At 49.7% G+C, this 17,111-nt stretch overlaps 1 protein-coding gene across 16 annotated transcripts in view; it reads left to right on the top strand.

Annotated features, from left to right (window-relative positions):
- TNS3 (tensin 3) overlaps positions 1-17,111 on the top strand; it is a 309,986-nt gene that overhangs the window by 122,095 nt on the left and 170,780 nt on the right. Inside the window, exon 1 of one of the 16 annotated variants that reach the window (XM_050785533.1) lies at positions 11,745-12,308. The exons of the other annotated variants lie outside the window; for them this stretch is intronic. The gene's annotated coding sequence lies outside the window, so the exon portion shown is untranslated. Of the gene's footprint in view, positions 1-11,744; positions 12,309-17,111 lie in introns of those variants that run through there. 16 annotated transcript variants of the gene reach the window in all.

Here is a 17,111-nt window from a genome sequence, read left to right as displayed (position 1 = left end):
AAGGGTTGTTTCACGCTAGCCAGGTATATTTTTACTTTTTTTCCCCCCTGGGAAAATCATACAACTCTCTCACCAGGGAGATCAGCCTTGATAGGTTTTGTGCATGGAAGGAAATAGGGCCGAGGTGCAGGCATTCAGTGAGCACAGATTGTGATTCAAGAGAGCAAAGCACTTTGGAAAATTAGGAGAGTTAAACAGGGGCTTGGACTTGTATGAGGTCCTGAGCTCCCCATCATTGGCACCATTTAAGTGGCTGGAAGTTAATGTTGTAGTGTTCATTGTTAGGGTGATTGGGAGACTGAGTGCAAATGATGGCAGAGGATGCAGTAATGAAGCCCGCATTGCATGTGGTGACAAGGTTGTTAGTATAAACCACACTGATGCACAAATATTTTAGGTCAGTGGATCTCAGAGTGTTATCTAAGACCAGCAGCATCAGCATAAGTCTGGGAACTTAGAAATACAAACTCTTTGTCCCCCCTCAGACCTGTTGAATCAGAAATTCTGGGATAGGGCCCCTAAATCTCTCTCCTAATACGCCCTCATGGTGGTTCTGATGCAAGCTGAAGTTTGTTCAGCCTATTTTAGGAGATGACTTGCCGGGGTGGGGCTGCCACCCGGGGCCACCTTGAGCAATCCTGGGGGTGTTGAGGGTGCTGGGGGCATAAGGTTACTGAGAACTCGGCAGCCTCTGGGGTTTGGGTGACCTGACATTTATGATTTCTTTCCACCTGAGAAACTCTCATTCTCTGACGCCTTTCTTCTTTCCATCCTGGGCAGATGACTGTTGGCTTCTGTCATACGTGCTGTAGAAAATATTCCGATGCCAGATTCCTCAATGTGTTTGCCTAGAAAATGCTTTAAGCTTCTCAGTGCAAGGCATTGCCAAATCAGTAGAGGTCCTCAGGTAGGGAACATAAATCTGGAAGAGAAGTGCATGTCTTTAGAGGAAGGCGTCCGCAGCATGGACTTGCCACCCTGGAGCTTCCTTGTCAGGAGGAAGGATTCCTCCAAGGCTTTGCTTTCTGTAGCAGCATGAGGCTTCCTAGGAATAAAAAAGTAGAGTCAGGTAGATAAAAATTATGAGTGGACTAGGCCATGATTATGGCCCTTTTAATAATGTTAGAGTGACAGGTGTATTAAGTGGGGACATTAGAATTAGAAACTGGCAAGTTTCTACCAATTTGAAATCTACAAATTTAAAGACTAAATTACAGTTGATTTTCATTATTCGTGGATTCCATACTTGCAAATTAGCCTCCTGGACACAATTTATTTGTAACCCCAAAATCAATACCAAGGACAATTTTGTGATCATTTGAAGACATGAGCAGAAAGACTCAAAATTCGGGTTGCCCACCTGCATGTTCCCATCTAACACTGAACAAAGTAAAGCTCTTCCTTGTTTCAGCTCATACTGCAGACAGGCATCCTTCCCATAGTCTATTTAGTGCTACAATTCCCCCATTTTTGTGCTTCTGTTGTTGATTTTGCTGTTTAAAATGCAAGTGCAGTGCTGATGTGATGTCCAGTGTCCCTCAGCACAAGAAGACTGTGCTGTGCCTGATGGAGAAAGCACATGTGTTAGACAATTCTTCCTTCAGGGGCGAGTTACAGCACCAATGGCTGAGAGTTTCATGTTAATGAATCAACAGTATTTATTAACTTAGGGTCTCTCTTTGTCACCCAGACCGGAGTGCTGTGGCATGATCTTGGTTCACTGCAACCTCTGCCTCCCGGGTTCAGGAGATTCTCATGCCCCAGCCTCCCGAGTAGCCGGGATTACAGGCACCACCACTCCTGACAATTTTTACATTTTTAGTAGAGATGGGGTTTCACCATGTTGGCCAGGCTGGTCTTGAACTCCTGACCTCAGGTGATCCACCCGCCTAGGCCTCTCAAAGTGCTGAGATTACAGGTGTGAGTCACTGCACCCGGGCAAGGTTATGTGATGAATCGGTTGGTGAAAACACTGTAACTAGAGCTCGAAGGACCCTAACCCTGTATTTCTCCTAGAGACAGAAGCTCAGTGTTGGTCAAATCAGTGTTTGCAGCAACTTTATAGAACACGACTACCTCCAATAACGAAAATCAACTGTAATTGATTAGGTATTGATTAGGGTCCATAGTAACACAGCCCCATTGTCAGGTTTTCACTTAATGATTCTTTCCCTGAGCTTACTATCTTGAGAGAACAGATCCCAGCCCACTTTCTGGCTGCCTTCTGTGAACCTATGATGGGCAGTTCTCCTACAAACCGGAGAGGCAGGGAGAAGAGAGGCACACGGGGGAGGAATTGGGGCAGTGGGCTATCTAGTCTTGGCTCTGGAGTTCTAGGGAGGTAGGAAAGTCGATGGTGCCTCATGGTGGAGTGAAAGCTAAGACAGACCTGGCCTGTGTCCTAGCACTCCCCTCACTGCAAATGGGCTCAGGTGGCCAAGCCTGGTCCTGGGTTTGAACTAGATGAAGTGACAAAGTGCGGATGATAAGGGTTCCTTGCTCAGCAGGCTGCTATAAGGATGGAGAGAGAGTACAAGCAAATCATGTTGCATTATGTCAGGAATAGAGCGGATGTGGAATAACTTGCTGTGACAGTGATCGTTACTGGTATTAATGCAGGGGCAACAAGGAGGGTGATTGCTGCTTGCATGTCACTTACTACGCATTTGGCTCCACATCCAGGCAGAACCTGTCATTTAAAGGGATCAGAATTTATAAGTGATTATTGAACTGAAATATCAGTTAACTTGCGGAATCCTGAACCTTTCACTTTAGCATTCCATTGTGTCTGAAAATAGCTAAAAGTAGCCACCTGTCTTTGACGTACCATCCTATCCTGTCTTTGAGTTCTCTCCAGGGTGTGGGGTTCCCTGTCCTGTTTTTACATAATGTACATCTACAATGAGCCATTGAAATTTCGCATTTGGGGTTCCTCATAGTGTACGAAGGCTTAAAGATACTTAGGAATAATCGGAGCATAGAAATCCTCTGGACTCTGCCCCAGCTGCCTTACAGAAACTTAATGAGTTTTACCGTCTGCCTTGTGCCAGGCTCTCAAAGACCTCAGTGTTCACAGCAGTAACAAATCCTTTTTTTGCTCACATTTCATTGATTTCTGCAGTATTTTATTAAACTCTGCAATTATAATAACTGGTACAACCGGCGTTTGGAGGATTGGGAGCAGACACAGTGGCCATTTGGCCAGCTTTTGACAGAAGATTCTACACAGTGCGGGACTGCAGAGCCCAGCCTGCTGGCTCCAGGCATGCGGTGGGCATGCAGTGCCTGGCTCCTCAGTAGTTATAATGATGTTCCTGGATGGGGTGATGAGGAAGGCCCTTGGGCCCCTTCAGTCTTCATCTAGTTCCTACTTTTGCACTGCTAGAGTCTTGGCTGACTAAGCCCCTCAGTGGGAGCAGGGACAGCCAATTCTCCAGTGCTCCTTTGTGGAGCCCAGCCAGCTGGCTCAGGGCATGCATTCCATATTGTCTCACGGAACCAACAGGGAGACAGCGGATCCATGGTTGGTGGGAAGCCTATAGAGGTGGTTTTGGAGTGACCTCATTTATGTGGTTCTTGGAGGGCAAGATGCAGTTTCATTCCAACCAGTAAGCAGAAAAGACTCACACGCGAATGTGGCTTTGCTCAGTCTGGTTCAGCTTCCAGTATACTCATTTCTCGACATACAGCACTTAATGCAGGGCTCACTGTCTTATATTTACGCCTACCCATGTCCCCTCATCTCGCCGTAAGCTTCCCAAAGGCGGGAATATGCTCTTTCCCGTTTTTTTTCAACTCCAGCGTTTTCAGTGAGGCTGGACACATACAAACAGCTGGAAAATAAAATTTGAAGTTAATTGCTCAATAAACTTATTTTCTCATGGTGGGATCTATAGATCTGTAATATTAAGTTATATGATGCACATAAAACCTCTCTGGTTTAGAGCACATCCTCCTTCAGCTTCATTGGAAGTTACTATGTGGAGGAAGAGCTGAAAGTCGTCAGATATTTTGTGTCTCAATGCTCCTGCTGTTTCTCCTCCTTCAGTATTTTGGCATGCCCATCAAATTGTCCAATCTTCCTAGTTACATTAACCAGTTTTACTTACTGGATTGTTTTCCCCGCTGTCCCTCCCTTTTATTTAACATACATTCAGTAGGAGGAGGCAATGTTTCCACGTGTGTCTAGGGGCCATTCCGGCCCCACACCTTATGCCACTCCTTGCTCTGCTGCTGCTGTTCACAGTCAACCTGGCTTCCTGCTGGGAGAGGGTAAAGTGAGGGTAGTGCTGGGCGGCAGGTGAGCATCTCCAGGCCACCTGCCCATCCCAGGAGCTGAAGGTTGCTCCTGGCAGTAACATTTCCCAGACACCCACCAGGCATCTCAGAGCTTTCAGATGGCGTCTTGGTCAGCTCAGGCTGCCAAGACAAAGCACCACCGCTGGGTGGCTGCAGCAATGGGCACTTATCACCCTCGGTCCTGGAGGCTGGAAGGCTGAGATCAGGGTGTCTGCAGGGTTAGATTCACCTGAGGGCTTTCTCATTGGCCTGTAGGCAGCTGTTTTCTCCCTGTGTCCTCACATGGCTGCCCCTCTGTGTGTGTCTGTGTCCTAATCTCCCCTTCTTATAAAGACACCACTTGGCCGGGCGCGGTGGCTCAAGCCTGTAATCCCAGCACTTTGGGAGGCCGAGACGGGCAGATCACGAGGTCAGGAGATCGAGACCATCCTGGCTAATGCGGTGAAACCCCGTCTCTACTAAAAAATACAAAAAACTAGCCGGGCGAGGTGGTGGGTACCTGTAGTCCCAGCTACTCGGAAGGCTGAGGCAGGAGAATGGCATAAACCTGGGAGGCGGAGCTTGCAGTGAGCTGAGATCCGGCCACTGCACCCCAGCCTGGGTGACAGAGCGAGACTCCGTCTCAAAAAAAAAAAAAAAAAAAAAAAAAGACACCACTCATACTGGATTAGGGCCACCCTAATGGTGTCATTTTAACTTAATGACTTCTTTAAAGACACTGTTTCCAAACTGTCACCCTCTGAGGTCCTGAGCACTAGGACTTCAACATATGGATGTTTGTGGGAATGCATTTCAGCCACTAACAGATGGTACCAGGCATTTTGTCAGTCTCCAGTGGGGAGGGGGACGGTGCTGCCTTTGCCAGATATGGTGGGTAATAAATCATAAACTTGAAGTAATGGTCTTGATTATGGAACAGATGAATCCTCTCTTCCACTGCCCTGCCCCTCTTTCGTTAATCATTCAGTTTATAAATATTTATGTCCTGGGCACCTCTGATGCACCAGGCACTGGGCCCTGTGTGGGGATGTGGGGGCCTGCCGTGGTTCTCTTGTGGGGGAATTTACATTCTAGGACACTCTAGTGGCATAGTCCACTTGGTGCCTGAGACTGACCTGGGAGGGGATGAGGGTGCTTTCAGAGACGGTTGGAGGTGCCGTTTCCCCCTCTGCTCTGTTCTCTGGGACATTGGTTTCGTAACTATCCAGGCACTTCAAGTCCCTTTACCTTTGACAAGATAGTTTCTTTTTTGGAAAGGGGATAAAATACGCTTAAATAGAAAAAGATGGAATGGGTTTCACGTTTTGTATGTTTCCTCTTCTCTGGGATATGATGCATGTGGTCCTGGAAGTCACAGCACTTTCTAAAGGAAGTCCTAGTGATGTGGACCCCAAAGCATGTGGCATCTCTGAGTGTTTATCCCAAGGCAGCCACTAAGGATGTTCACATTTTAAACTAGAGAATGTTTCTCATAGCATCATTCATAAGAGTGGACAACTGGAGACCAAAAAACATGCCGTTAAAGGGGGATTATGTTCCATCTGGACAATCGGGTACCATGCCACTATTAAAAATTGCAGTGCAGAAGAAACTATAGTGATGTGGACATAAAGCACCATTTGGCTTTTAAATAAGTATGGGTGGAAGAAATTCAGTAGGGGTCCATCCTGTTTGGCTAAAGTTGGTTATCTTGGGGTACGGGAGGGAGGGAGGGGCTGATTCTGTCTGCTTCTTTTTGTGTATGTCTACTTTCTGAATTTTCTATAACAGAGTAACTTTTATCATAAGAATGAAGGTGAGTGGTACTCGTTATTTAAAAAGCTGGGTCTCAGAGCTCGCTTCCCAAGGGCAGTGAGGCCCTGATCTTCACCCACAGGGGTCTACACAGGCTCCTCAGATGGCCTGGGGCCTGCGTGCCTGGGGTCTGACTCCCGAGCTGCACTTGCGGGAGGGGCTGGGGGGACTGCTTGTTCCTCATGCAGAAGCCTTCGTCTGTGGTCGGCTTCTGCTCACGGGAGATGGCTTGAGCAGCCCCGTTTCCCACAGCTCATCCCCGTGCAGACTGATTTGATTTCGTCTTGTTTTATATTACATTTTATTATCATTTTCAGATCCAATTTGTACAGGACAGCTAATCTCTCTGAGATAGAAATGAGGGGAGAAAAAGGTTGGGGCATCCAGGAGGTACGGCATTCTAAACTCGAGCCACTGACTCGTGAGGCACTTCCAGATGGAAGCCTCAGAGGTTAGAGGACACATCTGTCCCCATGTTTAAAAGGGAAGTGGATGCCCTGTGCTCAGCTAGTGAAGCTGCCCTTTGGCAGAGCCCCAGGTGACTGACGTGTGTGTGGGAGTGGGGGGGAGCCGTGGGCCCTGGCCTAGAGCACTGATCCTGGGCAGATGTGGCCTCAACTGACTAACCAGATGACCTTGGATAGGTCTGTTGGATACCAAGGACATTATTTCCTCATCTGTAAGAAATTGAGTAAGATCGCTCGTGTTTCTGTGTAGTGTAAACGTCATGTATGTGGCATATTGACATTATTTCAGAATGAGACACATTGTCTCAATAGGTTTTAGGATTGACCTGAGCAGACATACTTCCTTTTTTTTGGTGCCTCAGACTATGTCCTCTTCCCAGAGTCTCCTGATAGGCTCAGGCTTCTGCTTGTGAGCTGCTAGGAGCAAGTGCGGGGTGCTCCTCAGGACAGCGCTGGGTCCCTGTCATTGTCCCTCTTTTTACACATGAAGACACTGAGGGGACAGGGCTCACTGACTGCCCAGAGTACCCTGTCTGTAGGGCAGAGCTAGGATTTGAGCCAGGCTCCCTGCCTCCAAGTCCTTTCCCATGGTCCTTCAACTGTAATACGCTCTGCCTCTGCAGAAAGGATGAGTGGTGGCGGGTGGGTGGAGGGCACCATAGTGTGTAGTGGTTGGAGGGGACTGATTCGGAGTTCCATAGAAATAGGGAGCATTCTAGGTGCTTGAGTGGCAAGAAACCATGGTGATGATGGGTTTTTAATAGCTTGGGTTTCAGAAGTGGTAACGAAGTTAATTTGGTGGAGAAAGTGGGAAGATGAAATGGAGAGTGATTAGGAGGAGTGGCCTCTTGGAGGCTGTTGATGCTATTTGGAGTGAGAAGGGCCTGTCTCTGAGATAGGTTGCCTATCCATGGCATGTGTGTGGAAGTGGGGAGGAGCTGTGGGCCCTGGCCTACAGCACTGTTCCTGGCCATATGTGGCTTCTGCTGACTAACCAGATGACCTTGGACAGGTCAATTAGATATCAAGGACATCATTTCCACACCTGTAAATAGAGAACATTTCAGTGAGGAATTGAGTAAGATCACTCACACATCCCCACTCCATCTTCAGTGGAATTACCCAGCTAGCTTAGAATGAAGCATGGCAGGAGTATTTACACCACAGGAATGGACAGAGGATACATCGAGGTGGTTGCCTCTCCCTGCCCCTCCCCTATCATCTCCTCTCCTCTACCAGCACACCTCCAGGGAGAATGATATGGGAAGAATTGGGCCCACATTGAATATTTTAAAAGTCTTTTTTTTTTTTTTTTTTTTTTGAGACGGAGTCTCGCTGTGTCTCCCAGGCTGGAGTGCAGTGGCCTGATCTCAGCTCACTGCAAGCTCCGCCTCCCGGGTTCACGCCATTCTCCCGCCTCAGCCTCCCAAGTAGCTGAGACTACAGGCGCCCGCCACCACGCCCGGCTAGTTTTTTGTATTTTTAGTAGAGACGGGGTTTCACCATGTTAGCCAGGATAGTCTTGATCTCCTGACCTCGTGATCCACCCGCCTCGGCCTCCCAAAGTGCTGGGATTACAGGCTTGAGCCACCGCGCCCGGCCAAAAGTCTTTTATAAAGGAAGTGAGATTATCATTTTCTTAAAAGAAAGGGGTAAGGTAGGGAGAGAGAAAGTTACTAGGCTACTGAATTGTCCTACACAATGGGAGTCCTTAGAAGACAGTCTCTTTAATGTCATTCACTGATTCTCATAACCTTCGAAAGAACTGAGAAACACCCGAGAAGGAAGAGCTGAAAGCATCCTTGAGGAACCAGGACCCGTTGTTACCCAGCTGGTTCTTACTCTTGGAGCTCCATATGTGGAGGGGGTTGGCTGAGGTGAGCATCAGGCGCTGGGCAGTGAATGTCTGTTGTACGTGTGCTTGCCAGGCCTGGACGTATACGTGCTGGTCCTTGCACATTCCCTGTTGCTGTCTCAGCATCATTTACTTCCTCATCTTCAGGGTACCTGATTCTGTTGGCTTTGTCTTCCTTCTCCTCACATCCTGAATGGATGCCCTCCTGGCCTCCGTTGACTGCCCCAATAGTAATAATGTAATATACTAGTAAAAGCTGGCACGCGTTGAGCATGTGAGGTGTTCCAGGCACGGTATTAAGCATTTTGCATGCTTACCTTACTTGATCTCCCCAGAACTCTGCATTATGTGCCATTTCCACCCCCATTCTCCAGCTGGGGAATCTGAGGCTTCTAGAGGAAGAATATCAGGGGGGATGCTGGTGAATGTTTAACAGAGACTTTCCAGGTAAAAGCTCGGTCAGCAGTGTTTGCTGATTTCTTTGGTATAAATACTTCCCCCACTGCTGATTTCGACCTCCGACCTGATGTCTGGGAAGTGCAGCCTGGGTTCCTGGAGCCCGCTGGAGCCACTCCTGATGCCACTAACAGATGAGGTCCAGGCCAGCAGCTGTCTGCTCTTAGGCCTGACATTTCCACCTATCTCGTTCACTGCCCAGTGTTCCCCTTCCATTAATCTTGCTGCTGCTACCACTAAACCTGGTTAAAAACAATTGGGATTGTGTCACTCCCCTATGCAGAAACTTCTGAAGGACACCTTTCATAGTCATGAATTCATCACCTGGCATTTGGGCTCCATGAGCCCTGGCTTGAGCCTCTTTCTCATGCATCCTGTGAGCATGGCATGTGCCACTCCTGGCTGCCCCACCCACCACACACAGTGTGCCAGATTTCTCTGCCCAGATTCTGTCCCCTGGAGGAATTTGCTCCTTCTACCCCATCTCTGCCACAGGTGCCCACTTCGTATCAGATGCTTTCCAGCCGTCGTGGCCTATCCCAAGAGCTGCCCCGATGGATCCACAAAGTGGCTGGGGTTTCTAGAGCTGGAGATGAGCTCTTCTTCTCCCAGGTGCCCATCACCGCCACCTCTGGCACTGCCTTCTCTCTCCTTTATGGGGTCTTAAATGTGTACTTATCTGGCACCTCCAGGACAGGATTCTCATCCATTCAGTTTTCAGTCCGTGCTGGTCTTTCCCCTCTGTCACACTTGTGTTCTCCCTGCAGTGCCTGAAATGGGCTAGCCCTCCTGCAAATACTTGTTTGCATTCATGGATGTGAAAGGGAAGCAGGGCTGCTCAGAGCCCTCTCTGCTTGTTCTTTCCTGGATTATCCATGTGAATCTGATTACTGCAGGCTAAGCTCCAGGTTAATGCTGCTCTGTTAGTGTTAGTGCAGTTCATCAGCTCTTCATTCTAAAGCAAAAGCCCTACTGTGCCCTTCTGGGTGTGGAGGCCGGTATGGTCCTGGCCTTAGTTGGGGTGATCCTCTCAGCATTCTCTGGGCAGCCCCTTTGCCCATCAGAGCTGGCCAGGCTGGGGTGGGTGAATTAGGCCCTTCCCTCAGCCTTGCAAACATTGAGCTACGGTATGGAACCAGCTGCCTGCAGGACCTATCTCTGTGGCCCATGGTGGCCAGCATCTGTGGGTCTTGCCCCCCTCAGCACCCGCGACATCGCATGTGGACAGGACCAGGTGTCTGTATGCTAGGGGTTTGGTGGGACAGTCCGTGGAATGCCTGTGCTGTGCCCTGAGGGGCTGATCTCCAGGCTCTCTGCAGGGGGATCTGTGTGTTTGTGTGGGACATCTAACAGGACAGAACGCAGCGCTGCAGGGCACACTCCTGAGTGAACTCAGCATACATAACCCCTCCCACCTGCCGCAGAGCACTTTCAGACTCCTGAGATGACTGACGTTAACACGAGCTCATTAACAATGTTGTCACCTTCTAGAGAAGGCATTTCCTTCCCAGGCTGCCCTTGCTGACTTGCTGACCTATGACTGGGAGCCCCCTGCCTGGCTCTGCCTGGCTGTCTGCTGCCTGCGGTTGAGGACACTCCCGTTGGGGTGCTTTGGGAGAGCTGGCTCTCTAGGCCTTGGCCTGTTTTCTGTCACCATGAAGTAAGGAATAAACTGGTCTGTCCTCAGGGCGCCACACCCTGCCCAACTGTTGCCCCCCAGAGCAGCCTCTCCCCATGGCCTTTCCTCCATTGTAAAATGCTGGGCGTTGGACTGGAAACAAGCATGCAGCCTCCTCTCTCCCCGAGGGCTGATGATGAGTGCTGATGATGAGTGCTGCTGGCTTGGTCTTGGTGCCTTGCGGCATCTTCTTAGTCCCCACAGAGATCCTGGGAGGCTGGTGATGTTGTCAACTCGTTTCACGGAGGTGGAAACCAATGCTCAGAGGAGTTAAAGTCCTGTTTAGTGTCTCCGGGTCTGATGACTGTGGCCAGTAAAGGGACAGGTGGTCCTATTTTGACCCCTTGCCGTCACTGCTCTGTCTGCCCCTGCCAAATGGTGGGCAGGTGGCAGGAAGCGCAGGCCGCCCTGTGGAGCTGAGCCTGGTCTGAGCAGTGCACCCCTGGCTAGTTATAAACTGGGCCCCCCACTTTGTGTTCAGCCTGGAAGGAGACACCATGTGGTTTCCAGTGGAACGGGTGCCCCCAGAACACCCTGCCCACTGATATGGTTATGCTGGGGGCCCAGTGAGGCCCTCCCCACCTCCCCTCCCTTGGTCCACTTTTCTATGTGAAGAAATGTTTTCATTATGAAATAGCTGATGAAAAGAAAAGAATGTAAGTGCACGTAAGATGTTACAAAAAAGCACACACAAATCTCCCTGTCAGTTAAAGGGACGTGACTGACCATGTAGTCATGAGATCAGTGAAATCAGTTTAAACAGCTGCCTGGGTGAATCTAACAGCTGAGGACACGATGTGGCCCGGGCTGGCTGCCCTTCCTCTCAGCTCTGAGTGCTAAGTGAGTAATTAAACCCACCTCAGGCAGTTCCGGGGGCCTTTGAAGTCCCTGTGTCACTAAGATCTGCGGTGTATCCAGCCTGCATCTCCCGTTTTGTAACTCAGAACCTGTCTGGGGCCTCATTCCCATAACTGAGGTTTCACTGCATACCTTTCCTTCTCTCTGGCCCGGCCACTCTGTCTTTAACCCTGTTTTTGTGTTGTTTCTTGGTTTGATTTTTATTTTAAAAACTTTATTTAATTATGTCGAATTCATTTGATGAGTCATCTCAAATTCTATTTGGAATGAAGTGGAGCAAAAATGAACTAAGGAAGGAAGTGGTAAAGGAGAGAATGGGGGTGGGGGAGAGGAAGGAAAGAGGGAGGGAGGAAGGCCAGTGGGCATCAGGCATCTGTTATCTGGGATACAGAGGTGAGTAACCCACCCTCCCAGCAACTCGAAGGAGGTTTTGTTTTCCCTGGGGGAACTTTTGAGAAGCCACTTTTGTGTCCCCCACGTCTAACTCCTAGAGGCGGTTCTCCTTAGTGGCTGGTCCCCAGGAAGGCACAGCCATTCAGCTTCCTGGTCAGAGGGCTCTCCCCGTGAGCGCTGTTTTTGTTCCTGTCCCGCAGGCCCTTGGCAGGCTGGCCCTCAGCCCCAGGCAGACATTGCCCTGTGAGCTCCGTGCCTGCGTGCTCACTCTGGGACCGGGCACACCTGCCCACTGCTCCTGGCTGTGGTCCTGGGGACTCCCACGCTTACCAGGCTTTCCCACCTGGTGGGCTGTTCCAGCTGCCTCCTTTATGCCCAGAGTTGCCGAGACATTAACGTGAAGAGGGGTGTGCTTGACTAAAGCAGGGGAAGGAGCAAAACGTAGGAGGAGCTGTTTCTGGAAGGGAAAAGCAGCCCTGGCCCGTGGCCTCTGCCCAGGCCCAGCAAAGTAAGTTCCCAACTCCCCATGTGCCGCCTCTCAGCCAGGCTGGCACTGGGCACTTTGTCTGTCCCTGGCTGCCCTCCTCTGTGGCCTCCGGTACTGGCTACTTTGCAGTGAAGGGGCATTTCCAAGTCATTTTCCCCCTCTCACCTCAATGCTGTAGATGTTCGGTGGGATCTTCTGTCCTGAGGAGCGTCCGCCCCACCTGCCCCTTCTTGGGAAATTTATTTGTGAGAAGAGCAAAGGGGAGCTTCCGACTTCTTTGGAAATGCTCACATCTCTGTGTCTTCCCCGACCGTGGCTTACCTCTCCCTGCTGCCAGTCTTCCTGAGCTGCCTCTTTCCATATGGTTCCAAACCAGCCTGAGCTCCTGGCCAGGGAGGCAGGATCCTGTGACTATTTAGTTACAAATAAATAGAGATCTAATCTTAGCCTGTTGTTTCTCCTAGTTGAACATGAAGGCAAAATGACAAGATGACTTTATTTTAGTTTCCCAACCTCCATGGGGTGTATTTTCTCCGGCAGTTCCTAACGATTGCTGCTTATGTTTACAAGCATTAAGCAGAAAATCAAGTTGGGCAATCCTGATAATTAATTGGTTTCTGGCATTCTTGTCCTGGAAGGGAAAAAATGTCTTATTAGCGGTGTGGCTTTGGGAAAATCACTTGCCCTCTCTGAGCCTTGTTTCTCCTACTGTCAACTGGGCATTGTGGTCACAGCTGGTTTTGTGATCTAAGGGGGAATCCCAATAACTTGTGGATAAAGTGCATTTCCGGGGCCTCACACAGGCCTGACACAGAAATAAGATGATGGAATAAGTAGCTAATATTTCCTTGGCACTTATTAGTGGCCAGGCACTGTTCTAAGCCCTATGTATATGTTTCCTTATTTAATCATTCCAAGAATGCTGTTTTTATCTCCTTTTTCTAGATGAGGAAACCGAGTCACACAGAGGGCAAGTAAATTCCCAAGGTCAGACAGTTTACTCGAGCAGTGGAGCTCGCTGCCTACCCAGGCATTAGTATTCCAAAGGGTGGGTGCTGAACCCCCAACTCATATGTGCTGGGTGGTGGAGAAATCAATGAAGGATGAGCAAATAAATGCCTTGAAATTTGCCAGCTGAATGTTGTTCAGGTTGTTGCTTTTGAAAAAGGTTTTACATTTATTTCTTCTCCATTTGCCTGGAGAAACAAAAACAGAATGTGCAGTGGTGTCTCATCCCAACCTGTTTAATTGTCTCCACCCCGTACATAGCCTGGCAGCTGTGATCTGTGTCTCTTGTCCCCAGGCCCTGCATAGTCCTGCTTCCTTGTGGATTTGTCCATGGCTGTTGTTTCTTTTGATTTATTTATTTGAGATAGAGTCTCACTCTATTGCTTAGGCTGGAGTGCAGTGGCACCATCTCGGCTCACTGCAATCTCTACCTCCTGGGTTGGAGTGATTTTCCTGCCTCAGCCTTCTGAGTAACTGGGACTACAGGCGCGCACCACCATGCCCGGCTAATTTTTTGTATTTTTAGTAGAGACAGGGTTTCTCCATGTTGGCCAGGTTGGTCTCGAACTCCTGGCCTCAAGTGATCCACCTGCCACAACCTCCCAAAGTGCTGGGATTACAGACGTGAGCCACTGCGCCTGGCCTTTTGTTTCTTTTTACAGAGCTGTTTACAGTGCTAGTTTTCAGGCCTGATCAGTCTGCTAAGAGCAGCGCACAGGTCCTGGGGACACCCAGGGGAGCTGATATTCTCACTGCGGGCTTAGGTCTTGCTGGGATTCCTAACATGACATCCATAAAAGGGCTTCTTTTTCTTTTTTTTTTTGTAGACAAAGTCTCAGGCTGGAGTGCAGTGGCACGATCTCAGCTCACTGCAACCTCCGCCTCCCGGGTTCAAACAATCCTCCTGCCTCAGTCTCCCAAGTAGCTGGGATTACAGGCATCTGCCACGACACCCGGCTAATTTTTTTTTTTTTTTTTTTTTGAGACAGGGTCTCGCTCTGTCGCCCAGGCTGGAGTGCAGTGGCCGGATCTCAGCTCACTGCAAGCTCTGCCTCCCAGGTTTATACCATTCTCCTGCCTCAGCCTCCCGAGTAGCTGGGACTACAGGCACCCGCCACCGCGCCCGGCTAATTTTTTGTATTTTTTTGGTAGAGACGGGGTTTCACCATGTTAGCCAGGATGGTCTCGATCTCCTGACCTCGTGATCTGCCCGTCTCGGCCTCCCAAAGTGCTGGGATTACAGGCTTGAGCCACCGCGCCTGGCCGACACCCGGCTAATTTTTGTATTTTTGGTAGAGACGGGGTTTCACCGTGTTGGCCAGGCTCGTCTTGAACTCCTGACCTCGTGATCCCTTGCCTTGGCCTCCCAAAGTGCTGAGATTACAGGTGTGAGCCACCATGCCCTGCCAAGGGCTTCTTTTCTTTCCTGTTCACCAAAAGCCAGTGAGGACAAGGAGAGGCAGGGAGCGGGGTGCCATGTTTAATCTACCCTGGCTCAAGGATCCTGGCACTGCCCTGCCCCCATATTGGCCCCTGGTTAAGCATGAGCAAAGGTCAGTGCTAGTCACTGCTTCTTTGGCCAGCCCGGACTGTAGCTAGAGGCCTGGCAGAGAGTGGAGACCTGCTTTCTGCCAGTGGTCAGAGCCTCCCTGGGAAGAAGGATGGTCACCTCTGCTCCAGGGTCTTGGTCTTAGGGAGGCAGAGATGCTAAGGGGACGGCTTCTTAAAGGGTAGTCTTGGGGAATTACATGCGAAACCACTTAAAGAATGTGTGTTACCATTTTCAGTACTTGAGTAGGCACAGGATACTGAGTTCAGCTCAGTGGGCGAGAAAAATCCGTAGTTTATAGACATGTGTATCCTAGCCACACTGTTAGCCTTTACCAAGCTCTCAAGCTGGTACTTGACCACTTTGCTATTCTGTGGGCACTGCCTTCCTAAATAGGCCCCATTTATTCCATGTTATAGCCTTGGGAAGGAGCAGATGTCACTGCTTTTCATCCTACTCTTCTTTTAGATAAGCCTGTTAAAGTCGATGGGTACATTTATTTTTGTTAATCCAAAACTAAAGCTAACTAGCTGTCTGTTACTAAAATCTAACAACAGCATCCTCATGCCTCTTCAGATGGCCGGATGAGTCCGTAGCCACTTTGGGGTTAGTGGTTCATTTCTTCCTTTCTTCATTCTGCAGACTGCTGTGCTGGGCGGCTGCTGTGTGCAGGGTGCGGCCCGAGAGCCTAGACATAGCTCTGGGAGCTGGACTGCCAGAGTCTCTGCTGGATCCACATGGGAGGGGGCTGTAGAGCTCAGACGAGAATTCACAGTTACTTGTTTTTTTGCGGCTGTGGTCAGCACAGTAAAGTAGACCAGGGCTGGGCGTGGTGGCTCACACCTGTAATCCCAACACTTTGGGAGGCCGAGGCGGGCGGATCACCTGAGGTCAGGAGTTCAAGACCAGCCTGGCCAACATGGTGAAATCCTGTCTCTACTAAAAATAGCTGGGTGTGGTGGCGCGTGCCTGTAATCCCAGCTACTAGAGGCTGAGGCAGGAGAATCACTTGAACCCGGGAGGTGGAGGTTGCAGTGAGCCAAGATCACCCCACTGCACTCCAGCCTGGGCAACAGAGTGAGACCCCGTCTCAAAATTAAAAAAAAAAAAGGAGACCAAAGTGGAAAGGAACATATTAATGGCATCCCGACTCAGGTCGGGTAGGGAGATCAAATTCTGCTTTGCTGGGAAGTTGCCATCTGAGCCAAGTGCTTGAGAAATCACAGGAGTTAACCAGGTAAAAACTGGGATACATGAATGAGGAGCATTCTAATCTGTCTGTGGTATGTGCAAAGACCCTGGGGCAAGAGGAAGCAGAGTGGGTAAGGTAGGGACAGGAAGTGAGGGAGGCACATGAGGAGGCAGGGACTGGCTCACCCAGGGCTCTGAGGAGCAGGCTGAGCATCTATCTGCCTTTCACCCCATGGCAATGGGACGTCAGTGAAGGATGCTCCATTTGAAATGCCGCACTGGCATTAATTGCACGATATAGTCTTGGTTTGCTGCAGCTGAGCTCTGCTCTTCAGACTGCCTTCCACCTGCAGGATACGCACTTATGCCAGGCACACAGTATTGAATGTTGAGCAGTGACTTCCCTGGGCAATGGAGATTCTGTACAGTTTAATTGGACGCATTGGCAACATACAGTGCAAGGCTCAGGGACAATCTGCAATGAGCAAGGCTGGCTTGTTAGTCTCAGGCAGGCATTGGACAGTTTTGTCTTTATTCTATGAACAGCCTCACAAGGGAGACAGCATTGTCCCGTTCCACAGATGGGCCCCCTGAGGCTCATGAGTGCCCTGGCCCAAGATTCTGAAGCTGGCAGGTGGTGGGACTCGCACCCAGGTCTACCTGATGCCAGATTTCATTACTATACTGTGAGGTTTTGGAATCTTTTTTTTTTTTTTGAGACGGAGTCTCGCTCTGTTGCCCAGGCTGGAGTGCAGTGGTGTGATCTCAGCTCACTGCAAGCTCCGCCTCCCGGGTTCACACCATTCTCCTGCCTCAGCCTCCCGAGTAGCTGGGACTACAAGCGACTGCCACCACACCAGGCTAACTTTTTTGTGTTTTTAGTAGAGACGGGGTTTCACTGTGATACCGATCTCCTGACCTCTTGATCTACCCACCTCGGCCTCCCAAAGTGCTGGGATTACAGGCGTGAGCCACCGCGCCCGACCCAGGTTTTGGAAACTTTTGATTTGTTCAAACAAGCAGTCAAAGGACATAGGTTAAAAAAAGAACCAAATTCTGGCTAGGCACGGTGGTTC

Source organism: Macaca thibetana, chromosome 3 (assembly GCF_024542745.1).
Source record: "Macaca thibetana thibetana isolate TM-01 chromosome 3, ASM2454274v1, whole genome shotgun sequence".
Lineage (NCBI taxonomy): Eukaryota > Metazoa > Chordata > Mammalia > Primates > Cercopithecidae > Macaca > Macaca thibetana.
This window is presented reverse-complemented; position numbering and strand designations above follow the sequence as displayed.